Genomic DNA, 11,023 nt, shown 5'->3' with positions numbered 1-11,023 from the left:
TTTTTCGCCCCAAACATATTTTTCGCCCCTCCAAACATTTGGAGAATGTTTTAAAAGGCGATTCTTAAGGCCTCTCCGGTTTGATTGGAAATTGGTCTTATTTTTTTTTTCCCCCAGAAAATGTTTTTTTTAAATTTCCGTAGACATTTTTTTTAAAAGCCATTTTTATGACTCTCTGGTTTGATTGGAAATTGGCCTTATTTTTTTTTTTTTTTAGACCTAGTGGATGTAAAAATCTGACCTGGTCTCCTTTCGGTAGCTGCCAATGTTTCTTAAAATAGTGTGAATTTGTGTGTATGTGTGGATAATAGTGTATCTCTTCCGCACCTTCCTGAATTCTTCCTGGAACGCTTAATGTTAGCGTGCACTGATGGCAGGAGAGCCATAAATTTTTCCTGACTGTCTAGCAGGAGAGGAGAGAAATAAAATGGCTTATTCTGCTGAATTCTGCTGAATATATGTATATATATTTAGATTTTCCCCCTAATCATGGTCTGGTCTGGTCTGGTGGATAGCTTGGCTGTAGGACAATCCAGAGAGGGGTATTTTCTGTAGCTTGGCATCTAATCCTAGTGCTTTAGGGAGTGTGTAACCTGTGTTTTAGTGACAGTTTTTTTTTTCTAAAAGAGCGACTCAGATCTGCAGTGCTGCATTCAGGAAAAATCCAGGAAATAATCCTCTTTTAGCTGGCCCTGGGTACCGAGCACTTGTGTTTTATTTCCAGACTGGCTGGGCATGTTATAAGTGCGTTGGCAAGGACCGAGGCAGAGATGTGACACACAACCACAGAACTCGGCACTCAGTCGGAGGCCGAGCGGTTCATTGCATATCATCGTCATCTTCTTTTAAAGATCCCATAATTCCTTGCGAGTGTTGTGGCTCCGTTACCTGAGCCTGTGTCATCAGCAGGAGAGGACTCTGAGAGTGAAGAAGAGGAGTTGGCAAGGCCTCCCTCTCCAGGACCCTCCTCTCTGGCAATGCCTTCGGTGTCCGCCGAAGGGCAAGAGATAGGGCCGGGGCCAAGCACGTCCATGCAGCCACAGGTGGACAGTGATGAGGGTAATGAGTCTTGGCTGGATCCTCGGCAGCGTCGCAGAGATAAGCGCGCGCAACGGAAGAAAAGGCGTGCCCGAGATTAGGCTGAGTCACTGGACCACACCCCACAGGATATAAAAGGGAGCGTGGTGGCCAGTCAAACCTTGTGACGAACAAAGCTGAAAGCTTCCACGCCATTCTGCATTGCCGGACTTTTGTTATAGACTTTGCTGAATTATCTCCGGACTTGATTGACTCTGCAATTATTGAGCTGTTTCTTTTGATGTACCAGAAGTGGGGAGAAGTTATCTCTCCTCTTCGTAAGTAATAAACTCTTGGCAGGCAGCCACTAGGTTGTTGCCAAGTTCCGTTATAGGGAAAAGGATTTTGCCGGCTGGTTTGGTCTTTAACTCTTGAACATCTGTTGGTGTGTGTGCGTGTGTGACGGGGACAGAACATCGGGATGGAGTCTTGGGCAACCGAATGAGCTGAGTGTTTACTGGCCGGATGCCCTTCCTGTTGCCAATACGGAGTTTTGTTCAGCAGACATATTCTCAGTGTGGATCCAGAGAGAGAAATATCTGCCTCTACCTAGGATCGAAATCACAGCTTCCTGATTGTGAGGCAGGAGCGCCACCTCTAGGCTACTGCACCCCTCTTGATTTACGAGCACAGTGGAACCTAACGTTTCTGTTGCTAAGCGAGACAGTTGTTAAGTGAGTTTTGCCTCGTTTTACGACCTTTCTTGCCGCACTTGTTAAGTAGATCCCTGCAGTGGTTTAGTAAATAACACGGTCATTAAGTGAATCTTCTGGCTTCCCCATTGACAAGCGAAGTCGCAAAGAAGGTCGTAAAAGGGGATCACATGTCCCGGAGACACGGCGACCGTCATAAGTAACGACTGCAACTGTGACCACCAAAATAATGATGATGATGATAATAACAATAACAATAACAATAATAATAATAATAATAATAATAATAACCGTGTTGCTAAGATCATTCACTGGAAATTGTGCCAGAAGTTTGGATTTGAGTACAGCAAAAACCACTGGGAACATCAGGTTGAGAAAGTTTTAGGGAATGAGAAACTCAAGATCTTGTGGGACTTTAGGATTCAGACTGACAGGCACTTGGTCCACAACACACCTGACATAACAAGAGTTGAAAAGAAAAAAGGATGGTTCATTGACATTGCAATACCTGGTGATGCACGGATTGAAGATAAGCAGCAAGAAAAAAATCACAAAGTACCGAGACTTGCAAATTGAAGTTGAGCGACTGTGGAAAAAGAAATCGTGTGTTGTCCCGATTGTAATTGGAGCCCTTGGAGCAATACCCAAAGGGCTACCCCGCTATTTAGAAATTCTAAATTTGCCAGACTTGAACATTGTGACTCTACAAAAAACCACCTTACTCGGAACAGCTTCCATCCTCCGACGATACCTTAACAGTTCCTAGGTCCTTGGTTAGGACTCGAGCTGCTGAGCTATTAACCAGCCTCAAAGGCTGTGAATCTCACTAAAGATTAAATAATAATAATAACAATAATAATAACCACCTTACTCGGAACAGCTTCCATCCTCCGACGATACCTTAACAGTTCCTAGGTCCTTGGTTAGGACTCGAGCTGCTGAGCTATTAACCAGCCTCAAAGGCTGTGAATCTCACTAAAGATTAAATAATAATAATAACAATAATAATAACCACCTTACTCGGAACAGCTTACATCCTCCGACGATACCTTAACAGTTCCTAGGTCCTTGGTTAGGACTCGAGCTATTAACCAGCCTCAAAGGCTGTGAATCTCACTAAAGATTAACATAATAATAATAATAATAATAATAATAATAATAATAATAATAATAATAATAATAATAATACATCCTCCGATGATACCTTAACAGTTCCTAGGTCCTTGGTTAGGACTCGAGCTGCTGAGCTATTAACCAGCCTCAAAGGCTGTGAATAAGGTATCGTCGGAGGATGTAAGCTGTTCCGAGTAAGTGGTTATTATTATTATTATTATTATTTTATTATTATTATTATATTATTGGACTGCCTACTGTAACTGCCATGTACAGAGAGTCCTCGACTTACAACAATTCATTTAGTGACCGTTCGAAGTGGAAAAAAAGTGACCGTTTTTCACACTTATGACCGTTGCAGCATCCATTAAAATTTAGGATGTCCATATTATAAGCGTTAAATTATTTGGCTTTTCCATCCAAGGAGAGTTAGAACAGCTGTGATTCCCATCAAAATATTTGTGATACAGTAAAGATTTCAATCTTCACCTGATTATTTTACACCAAAGTCTCCATTTGTTTTGCAAAAGAATTAAAAACACCAGAAAGAGGGGGGAAAAAAGAAAAGAAAAGGGAAAGTAAAAAAACAAACAAAAAAACACAACAGTTGGGTTTCTGATTTTTCCCTTTTAATATATCTACCAATTTGCAGTATACGTAGACAAATATTCTAAATATTCCCATTTAGAAGCCAGACTCCAAGGGATTATATTTGGCCTGCTGTTTTTTCAATGGGATGCAAACGGGTTCCAATAATAGTAATAAGAGCAATTTATTAAATTGATATACCTGCTGACACCCGGTGACTCTATTTTATTTATTTATTTTAATATGACAATGGCTTTATAAAGTGCTAATAACAGCCTCTGCCTTTCATGGCGTTAAATATATACTCTTCAACCCATCACTCTGACACATAGATATTTTTCTAGGGGGTTTAAATTTGGGGCTAGGCAACCTCATGTGTGGCGCTCATGAACTCATACAAGCCCTGGTTCTGAGCAAAATCCCCGACTTACGACTACAAGTTCAGCCCCAAATATAGGTTGCTAAAACAGGCTGTCGTTAAGGGAGTTTTGCCCCACCCTATTTTACCACCTTCCTTGCCACATTCGTTAAATGAATCACCGTAGTTGTTAAGTTGTCAAACCATCGCTAAACGAGCGGTCGGAAGTCGAGGACTGCTTCTATTATGCCTATCACATTTAACTACAGGCAGTCCTTGACTTACGACCACAATGGAGCCCAAAATCCCTGTGGTTAAGCGAGACATTTGTTAAGCTTGGCGCCATTTTACCACCTTCCTTGCCACAGTTGTTAAGTGAATCACCGCAGACGATATGTTAGTCACTCGGTTGTTAAGTGAATCTGGCTTCCCTGTGGACTTTGCCTGCCAGAAGGTCGTAAAAGGGGATCACATGACCCCGGGACCCTGCAACCGTCATATCCGTGAGTCAGTTGCCAAGCATCTGAATTTTGATCATGTGACCATAGAGATGCTGCAATGGCCATAGGTGTGAAAAACGGTCACAAGTCATTTTTTTTCCGGTGACGTAACTTCAAACGGTCACTAAGTGAACTGTTGTAAGTCGAGGACTACCTGTATATTTGGTTGCTCCCCTACATAGAATCAAAATTGGTTGGAAGAGAAACAAGAGAATCTGTAGGTCAGGGTTGAACTGAGCTGTCTTTGGTTTTCTGACTTCGGCTTCCTGAGTCATTAAAACACACGAGTAGTCCCAAAAAACTCTTTTATGGCAACAGCTGTTCTGTCCCCAACGACACGCACACACACCAACAGATGTTCAAGAGTTAAAAGACCAAACCAGCCGGCAAAATCCTTTTCCTTATGATAACGGAACTTGGCAACAACCTAGTGGCTGCCTGCCAAGAGTTTATTATTTACAAAGAGGAGAGATAACTTCTCCCCACTTCTGGTACATCAAAAGAAACAGCTCAATAATTACGGAGTCAATCAAGTCCAGAGATAATCCAGCAAAGTCTATAGCAAAAAGTCCGGCAATGCAGAATGGCGTGGAAGCTTTCAGCTTTGTTCGTCACAAGGTTTGACTGGCCACCACGCTCCCTTTTATACCCTGTGGGGTGTGGTCCAGTGACTCAGCCTAATCTCGGGCACGCCTTTTCTTCCGTTGCGCGCGCTTATCTCTGCGACGCTGGCGTGGATCCAGCCAAGACTCATTACCCTCATCACTGTCAATCTGTGGCTGCGTGGACGTGCTTGGCCCCGGCCCTATCTCTTGACCTTCGGCGGACACCGAAGGCATTGCCAGAGAGGAGGGTCCTGGAGAGGGAGGCCTTGCTAACTCCTCTCCTTCACTCTCGGAGTCCTCTCCTGACGATGACACAGGCTCAGATAACGGAGCCACAACAACAGCTGTGAATTCTGTTCATTCACAGCTGAGTCCCAATTAGTTATAAAGAGTCCTTCGGGAGAAGTCCTTCGGGGTAATCACTCACCTTTATCTTTACCTTTACCTTGCGGTGGGACCGGAACTTGGCAAACAGGTCGTTTCCCGCCTCCGAAAGGCCTCCGGGCGGGTTGGGGAGGGGAAGGCCATTTTTTCGCCCTCCCCAGGCTCCTAGAGAGGTTCTGGAGCCTGGGTAGAGCAAAAACGGCCTACCGGGCCCACCGTGCCATTGCGTGCCAAAAGCGGGAGGAGCACGGGGGAGTCGTGCTCACATGCACAGGGGGTGGGGCGCATATAATTATGGGAGTAGGCATGCGCGACCCCCCCGCACTTTTGGCAAGCGACGGCAAAAAGGTTAGCCCTCACTGCCCTATACCATTTCAGATAAGTGACTTTCCAGTCTCTTCTTAGAAGCTTCTAGTGATTCTCGCTACAATTTCTGGTGGCGAGCTGTTCCACTGGTTAATTGTCCTCACCGTGAGGAAGTTTCTCCTTAATTCCAAGTTGCTTCTCTCTTTGATTATTTATTTATTTATTTAATTTGATTTGATTTTTATACCGCCCTTCTCCAGCAGGACTCAGGGCGGTGGACAGCCAAAGTAAAAACACAACATACAAAAATTAAAACAGTTTAAAAGATATTAAATAATGTCGGCCACAATTTATAATAACCCAGTTAAAATTAATTAAAAATTAAAACCAAAACGGATGGGATCAAGCCAGCCCGGCTAGATGAAATAAGTGAGCCTTAAAGGCCCGACGAAAAGTCCGGAGGTCCGGTATCGTGCGTATCTCTGGGGGTAGGTCGTTGCAGAGGGCCGGTGCCGCCACAGAGAAGGCTCTCCCCCTGGGGGTCGCCAGCCGATATTGTCTGGCCGACGGTACCCTGTGGAGGCCCTCTCTGTGCGAGTGTACTGGCCGGTGGGAGGCAATTGATGGCAGAAGGCGGTCTCCTAAATTAGTTTCCATCCCTTGTTTCTTGTCCTGCCTTCAGGTGCTTTGGAGAATAGCTTGACTCCCTCTTCTTTGGGGCAGCCCCTGAGATATTGGAACAGTGCTATCATGTCTCCCCTAGTCCTTCTTGTCATTAAACTAGACATACCCAGTTCCTGCAACCGTTCTTCCTATGTTTTACTCTCCAGGCCTTTAAATCATCATAGTTGCTCTTCTCTGCACTTTTTTTGGAAAAGCATTTTTGGAACAACTATGACCTAGATTGATTGAGACGTTCCCTAGAGTCTCTGAGCTTATGCCCTCGTCACTTCCCGCCTGGACTACTGCAATGCTCTCTACATGGGGCTCCCCTTGAGGAGCACCCGGAGGCTCCAACTGGCGCAGAGTACGGCCGCGCAGGTGGTTATGGGAGCGACGTGGCGCTCCTATGTAACACCTCTCCTGCGCGAGCTGCACTGGCTCCCGGTTTTGGTTACCACCTTTAGAGCGCTCCATGGTTTAGGGCCTGGTTATTTACGGGACCGCCTGCTGCCGCAAACAGCCTCCCACTGGCCGGTACGCTCTCACAGAGAGGGACTCCTCCGGGTGCCGTCGGCCAAACAATGTCGGCTGGTGGCCCCCAGGGGGAGAGCCTTCTCTGTGGGGGCACCTACGATCTGGAACGAGCTCCCCCTGAGATACGGAGGATCCCGGATCTGCGTACCTTCCGCTGCGCTCTTAAGACCTTTTTATTTCATCAGGCTGGTCTGGCCTAACCTTTCCCATTCTCTTTTTAATGTAAATTTTAATGTAAATTTTAATTCGTTCTTAACCTGGAGTTTTAAATTTGTCTTGGGCTAAATTGATTTAATTCGATTTGACTTCTGTTCTTAATTTTTGTATTTTACGTGTTTTATTCTGTGCCTGTTCACTGCCCTGAGTCCTTCGGGAGTAGGGCGGTATATAAATCAAATAAAATGAAATGAAATTTGTTTGCTTGCAAAATGACTGGGCTTGCAAAAATGCAAAAGTCTTCCCATTGGTTTGGTAGAAGTATGGCTGTGAAGAAGGTTTTTGCTTTGAATTCAGGCCCTTTCCGCAGTCACTTCTCGTAAGCAGGGGCCTCAGTAGACCTCCAAACAGCTGCTAGGACCTCTGCTGAGAAATCCTTTAATGCATGTCCACTTCCCTCCTTTTTCCTTATCGTGGCTTTTAAGCATGGAGTCGAACGCATTGATTCATTTAATGGCCCCATGAATCAACTGCCTCCCAACCTTATCAATTATTAGAAGAGGTCATTGCAAGGCCCTGTTCTAAGCTGCCGTTTCGTCCCTTGCATAAAGAGTCACGGCATTTATGGGTAAAATTTATTCATAAAATGTATTGGCTGCCCATTGTGCCACAGGGTAATTCTGGGCAGCTGACAGTCATCAAAATGTATCTTATGCATATACAGATAGTCCTCGACTTATGACCAATGTTTCTACCGTGTTTCACCGAAAATAAGATCCTGTCTTATATTTTTTTTTGAGCCCTGAAATAAGTGCTTGGCCTTCTTTTCGGGGAGGTCTTATTATTTTGGGGTGCATGGAGCAAGACGGGGCTCCTCTTGCCGTCTTACCTGATTTCCAGCTCTGTCTCCTAACTCAGGGGTCGGCAACCTTAAACACTCAAAGAGCCATTTGGACCCGTTTCCCACAGAAAAGAAAACACCGGGAGCCACAAAACCCTTCCCGCGCCTGACTATTTCTTGAGAGGCCACAAAACTAGCATATGTAGTTGAATTAAACGTTCTGTTTTCTTCTGAAACTTTTCTTTTCTTGGATTTATCCATGGTTGGCCTACCGGGGGTTGAAAAGCTCAATAATAAACCGTGTGCCGGTGGGTGTCGCACATTGGCGGTTGTGACGCATATTTTGAGTGACAGGGAGCTGCAGGAGAGGGGCGAAAGAGCCACATGCGGCTCCAGAGCTGCAGGTTGCTGACCCCTGCCCTAACCCTAACCAGAGGAAATTAAATTATTTTTAAGCGAGACATTTCTTAAGGCCCCCAAAATTGCTCGCACCACCCTAAAGGATCCTTGGTGCTCTCTGAACTTGGGTGCTTTCTTGCAAACGTTTCATGACCCAGCTAGGTAACCTCATCAGTGCTAGAAGGGAGTGGGGTTTGCAGAGAAAAAGAGCAGGAGACAGAGGTGGAGGACAACGACGACAACGACTTTAGGGTCTTTGGTGTTCTCTGAGCTTGGTAGTTTTCTTGCAGATGTTTCATGACCCAACTAGGTAACATCATCAGTGCTAGAAGGGAGTGAGGTGGAGGAGGAGGAGGAAGAGAAGGAGGAAGAGGATGAGGAGAACTGTGGGGTCTTTGATGTAACATCATCAGTGCTAGAAGAGAGTGAGGTTTGTGGAGAAGATGAGGAGGAGGAGGAGGACAGTGACTGTGGGGTTGCACTATCCAAACTAGGTTACCTCATCAATGCTAGCTAACCACCTGCTAGTTAAGCCTGTTTCAAAGCTAGTGAACACTTAAGCCTGTTTCGAAGCCAGATCTCTGGATCGACCCAGAGATCTGATGGGCGAAAGGAACGGCCTTGAGGAAACGGGAGGAAAAGTTGCAACCAAGACCACGGTCAGATAAAAGAAACCTGAATCTGGTCCAGAACCGTAACCTGAGAAAGCGTCTCAGACAAGACCCTCCCTGGTTCTCACAAAGACAGAAAGAGGAAGGCGGGAAGCCCATTCAGACCTGCAGGGATTCTATTACCGTAACTTTAGAGTGAAAATGGGATTAGCCGGCGTGATTGTGGTTCGGTAGGTATGGCCTACGTAGAAGGTTGGCAGGGGAGTACGAGGAAAAAGGCCGCTTCAAAAAAAACACCTGATCCTCCTGTGATCTGGGGGAGAGTGGCTACAGACTGGAGGGATTGTGTGTGTGTGTGTGTGTGTGTGTGTGAAAACTCAAAGTCAAATGGGGAAAGCCGGATTCACTTAACAACCGGGCTACTAATTTAACCACTGCAGTGATTCACTTAACAACTGTAGCAAGGAGGGGGTCATACAACAAGGCAAAACTCGCCTCGCAAATGTCCCAAAGGTGCTTTTTTTTCAAGAGGCCACTGGACTTTCTGGTTTGTTTTTTTTCTTTGAAGACATTTCGCTTCTCATCCAAGAAGCTTCTTCGGTTCTGACTGGATGGTGGGGAATGGAAGGATTTATACTCCTTGCAGACAGCTGGTCATTTGCATCCTTTTTAGAGAGATGTTGCGGTCTCATTAAGGTCGTAAACCTCCAAGCGGCCTCAACGACTCTCTAAAAGGATGCAAATCAGTGGTGGGTTCCTTCCGGTTCGGCCCGGTTCGGCCGAGCCGAGCCGAGCCAGTAGCGGTGATGATATGATGTCACCGAACTGGTTCTCTTTGTTCGGGAGCTGGGCCCTCCCCCCCGCGTTATTCTTACCTTTTATTTGGCCCCGCCCCAATCTATTCGCTGCCTCTCAAGTCCCAGCTGATTGGCTAGAAGGAAAAAAACTGTTTAAACTCTTGCCGCGGGGCTTCAAAGGGCCGCCCGACAGTTGATCAGTGTTAAAAGGCAGTGTGGTGGTAGACCGGTGCCTCCAAAAACAAATGGGTAAACTGGGACACTCCAAGGACAAATGGGTAGACCGGAACAGCTCTGCAAACAGTTAAAAGCCTGGTAGACCAGTACCTCTGCTAAATCCTAAAGAATTGTCACATGACCATCAAACCACGCCCACAAAATAAGCCACACCCACAGAACTGGTAGTAAAAAAATTTTAGAACCCACCCCTGATGCAAATGACCAGCTGTCTGCAAGGAGTGTCAATCCTGCCATTCCCCACCATCCAGTCAGAGCTGAGGAAGCTTCTTGGATGAGAAGCGAAACGTCTTCAAAAGAAAAAAAACACAGAAAGTCCAGTTGCTTCCAGAAAAAGCGCCTTTGGACGCCATGACCTGGATGACTGAGAATTTCCATAAACATTCACTTCGCCAATGTCTCACTTCTTCAGGGTGGATAAAAATGAATGATTTTTTTTAAAAAAAAATCAAAAAAATCAGATTTTTTTAAATTTAAATCGGATTTTTTTTTATTTAAATCAGATTTTTTTTATTTTTATCAAATTTATTTTAATAAAAAACTTTTGGGGTAAAAATCTATCGTAAGATAGTTTTCTATTTGAGATACATAAATAATTTAGTTTATTCAGCATGAAATGGAGCTTAGTTATGTAGCAGGAGGCTGTATATTCTGCAACACTGGGACTATCGGTGAGTCAACAGCGGGTCAAAGGAGTAGCAGAGATGACAGTTGCTCTTTAAAAATTATGATTTAAATCGAGCCTTTTTACTAGTGATTTAAATCACCATTTAAATTGTGATTTAAATCAACTCGATTTAAATCAAATCCACCCTGCACTTCTTCTTGTGCCATATTCATCATCGGACGTTGGCAATCACGTTGGCGGTCCTATTTTTATCAACAGCCGCACGAAAAAAGTGATGCTGAGCCCCTTAGATTTTGAAGCCACGATTTTCTTCTTCTGCCTGGACCTCATTGGCCTTCAATCTTACCCTGCCTGGAGGATTAAATGAAATAGGTGGCGTATTTTTCCGGGTGTCGCATCCCATGTCCAAAATATTCTAACTAAACGTCTCACTTAACAAGAGAAATTTTGAACTCCCTTGCGGTCGTAAGTCTGCGAAGGATGATTAGCTCTTTGCAGTCCCCTTCGAATTCTTTGGCGGTGTCCAAATCGGAGTCCCTTTTCCGTCTGGCTTCACTCTCCTGTTATTATTAT

The sequence above is a fragment of the Pituophis catenifer genome, unplaced genomic scaffold, assembly GCF_029215685.1.
Source record: "Pituophis catenifer annectens isolate HBS135680 unplaced genomic scaffold, rPitCat1.0.hap2 SCAF_8, whole genome shotgun sequence".
In the NCBI taxonomy this organism is placed as follows: Eukaryota; Metazoa; Chordata; class Lepidosauria; order Squamata; family Colubridae; genus Pituophis; species Pituophis catenifer.
The sequence above is the reverse complement of the archived record's forward strand: the minus strand, read 5'-3'. Positions refer to the sequence as shown.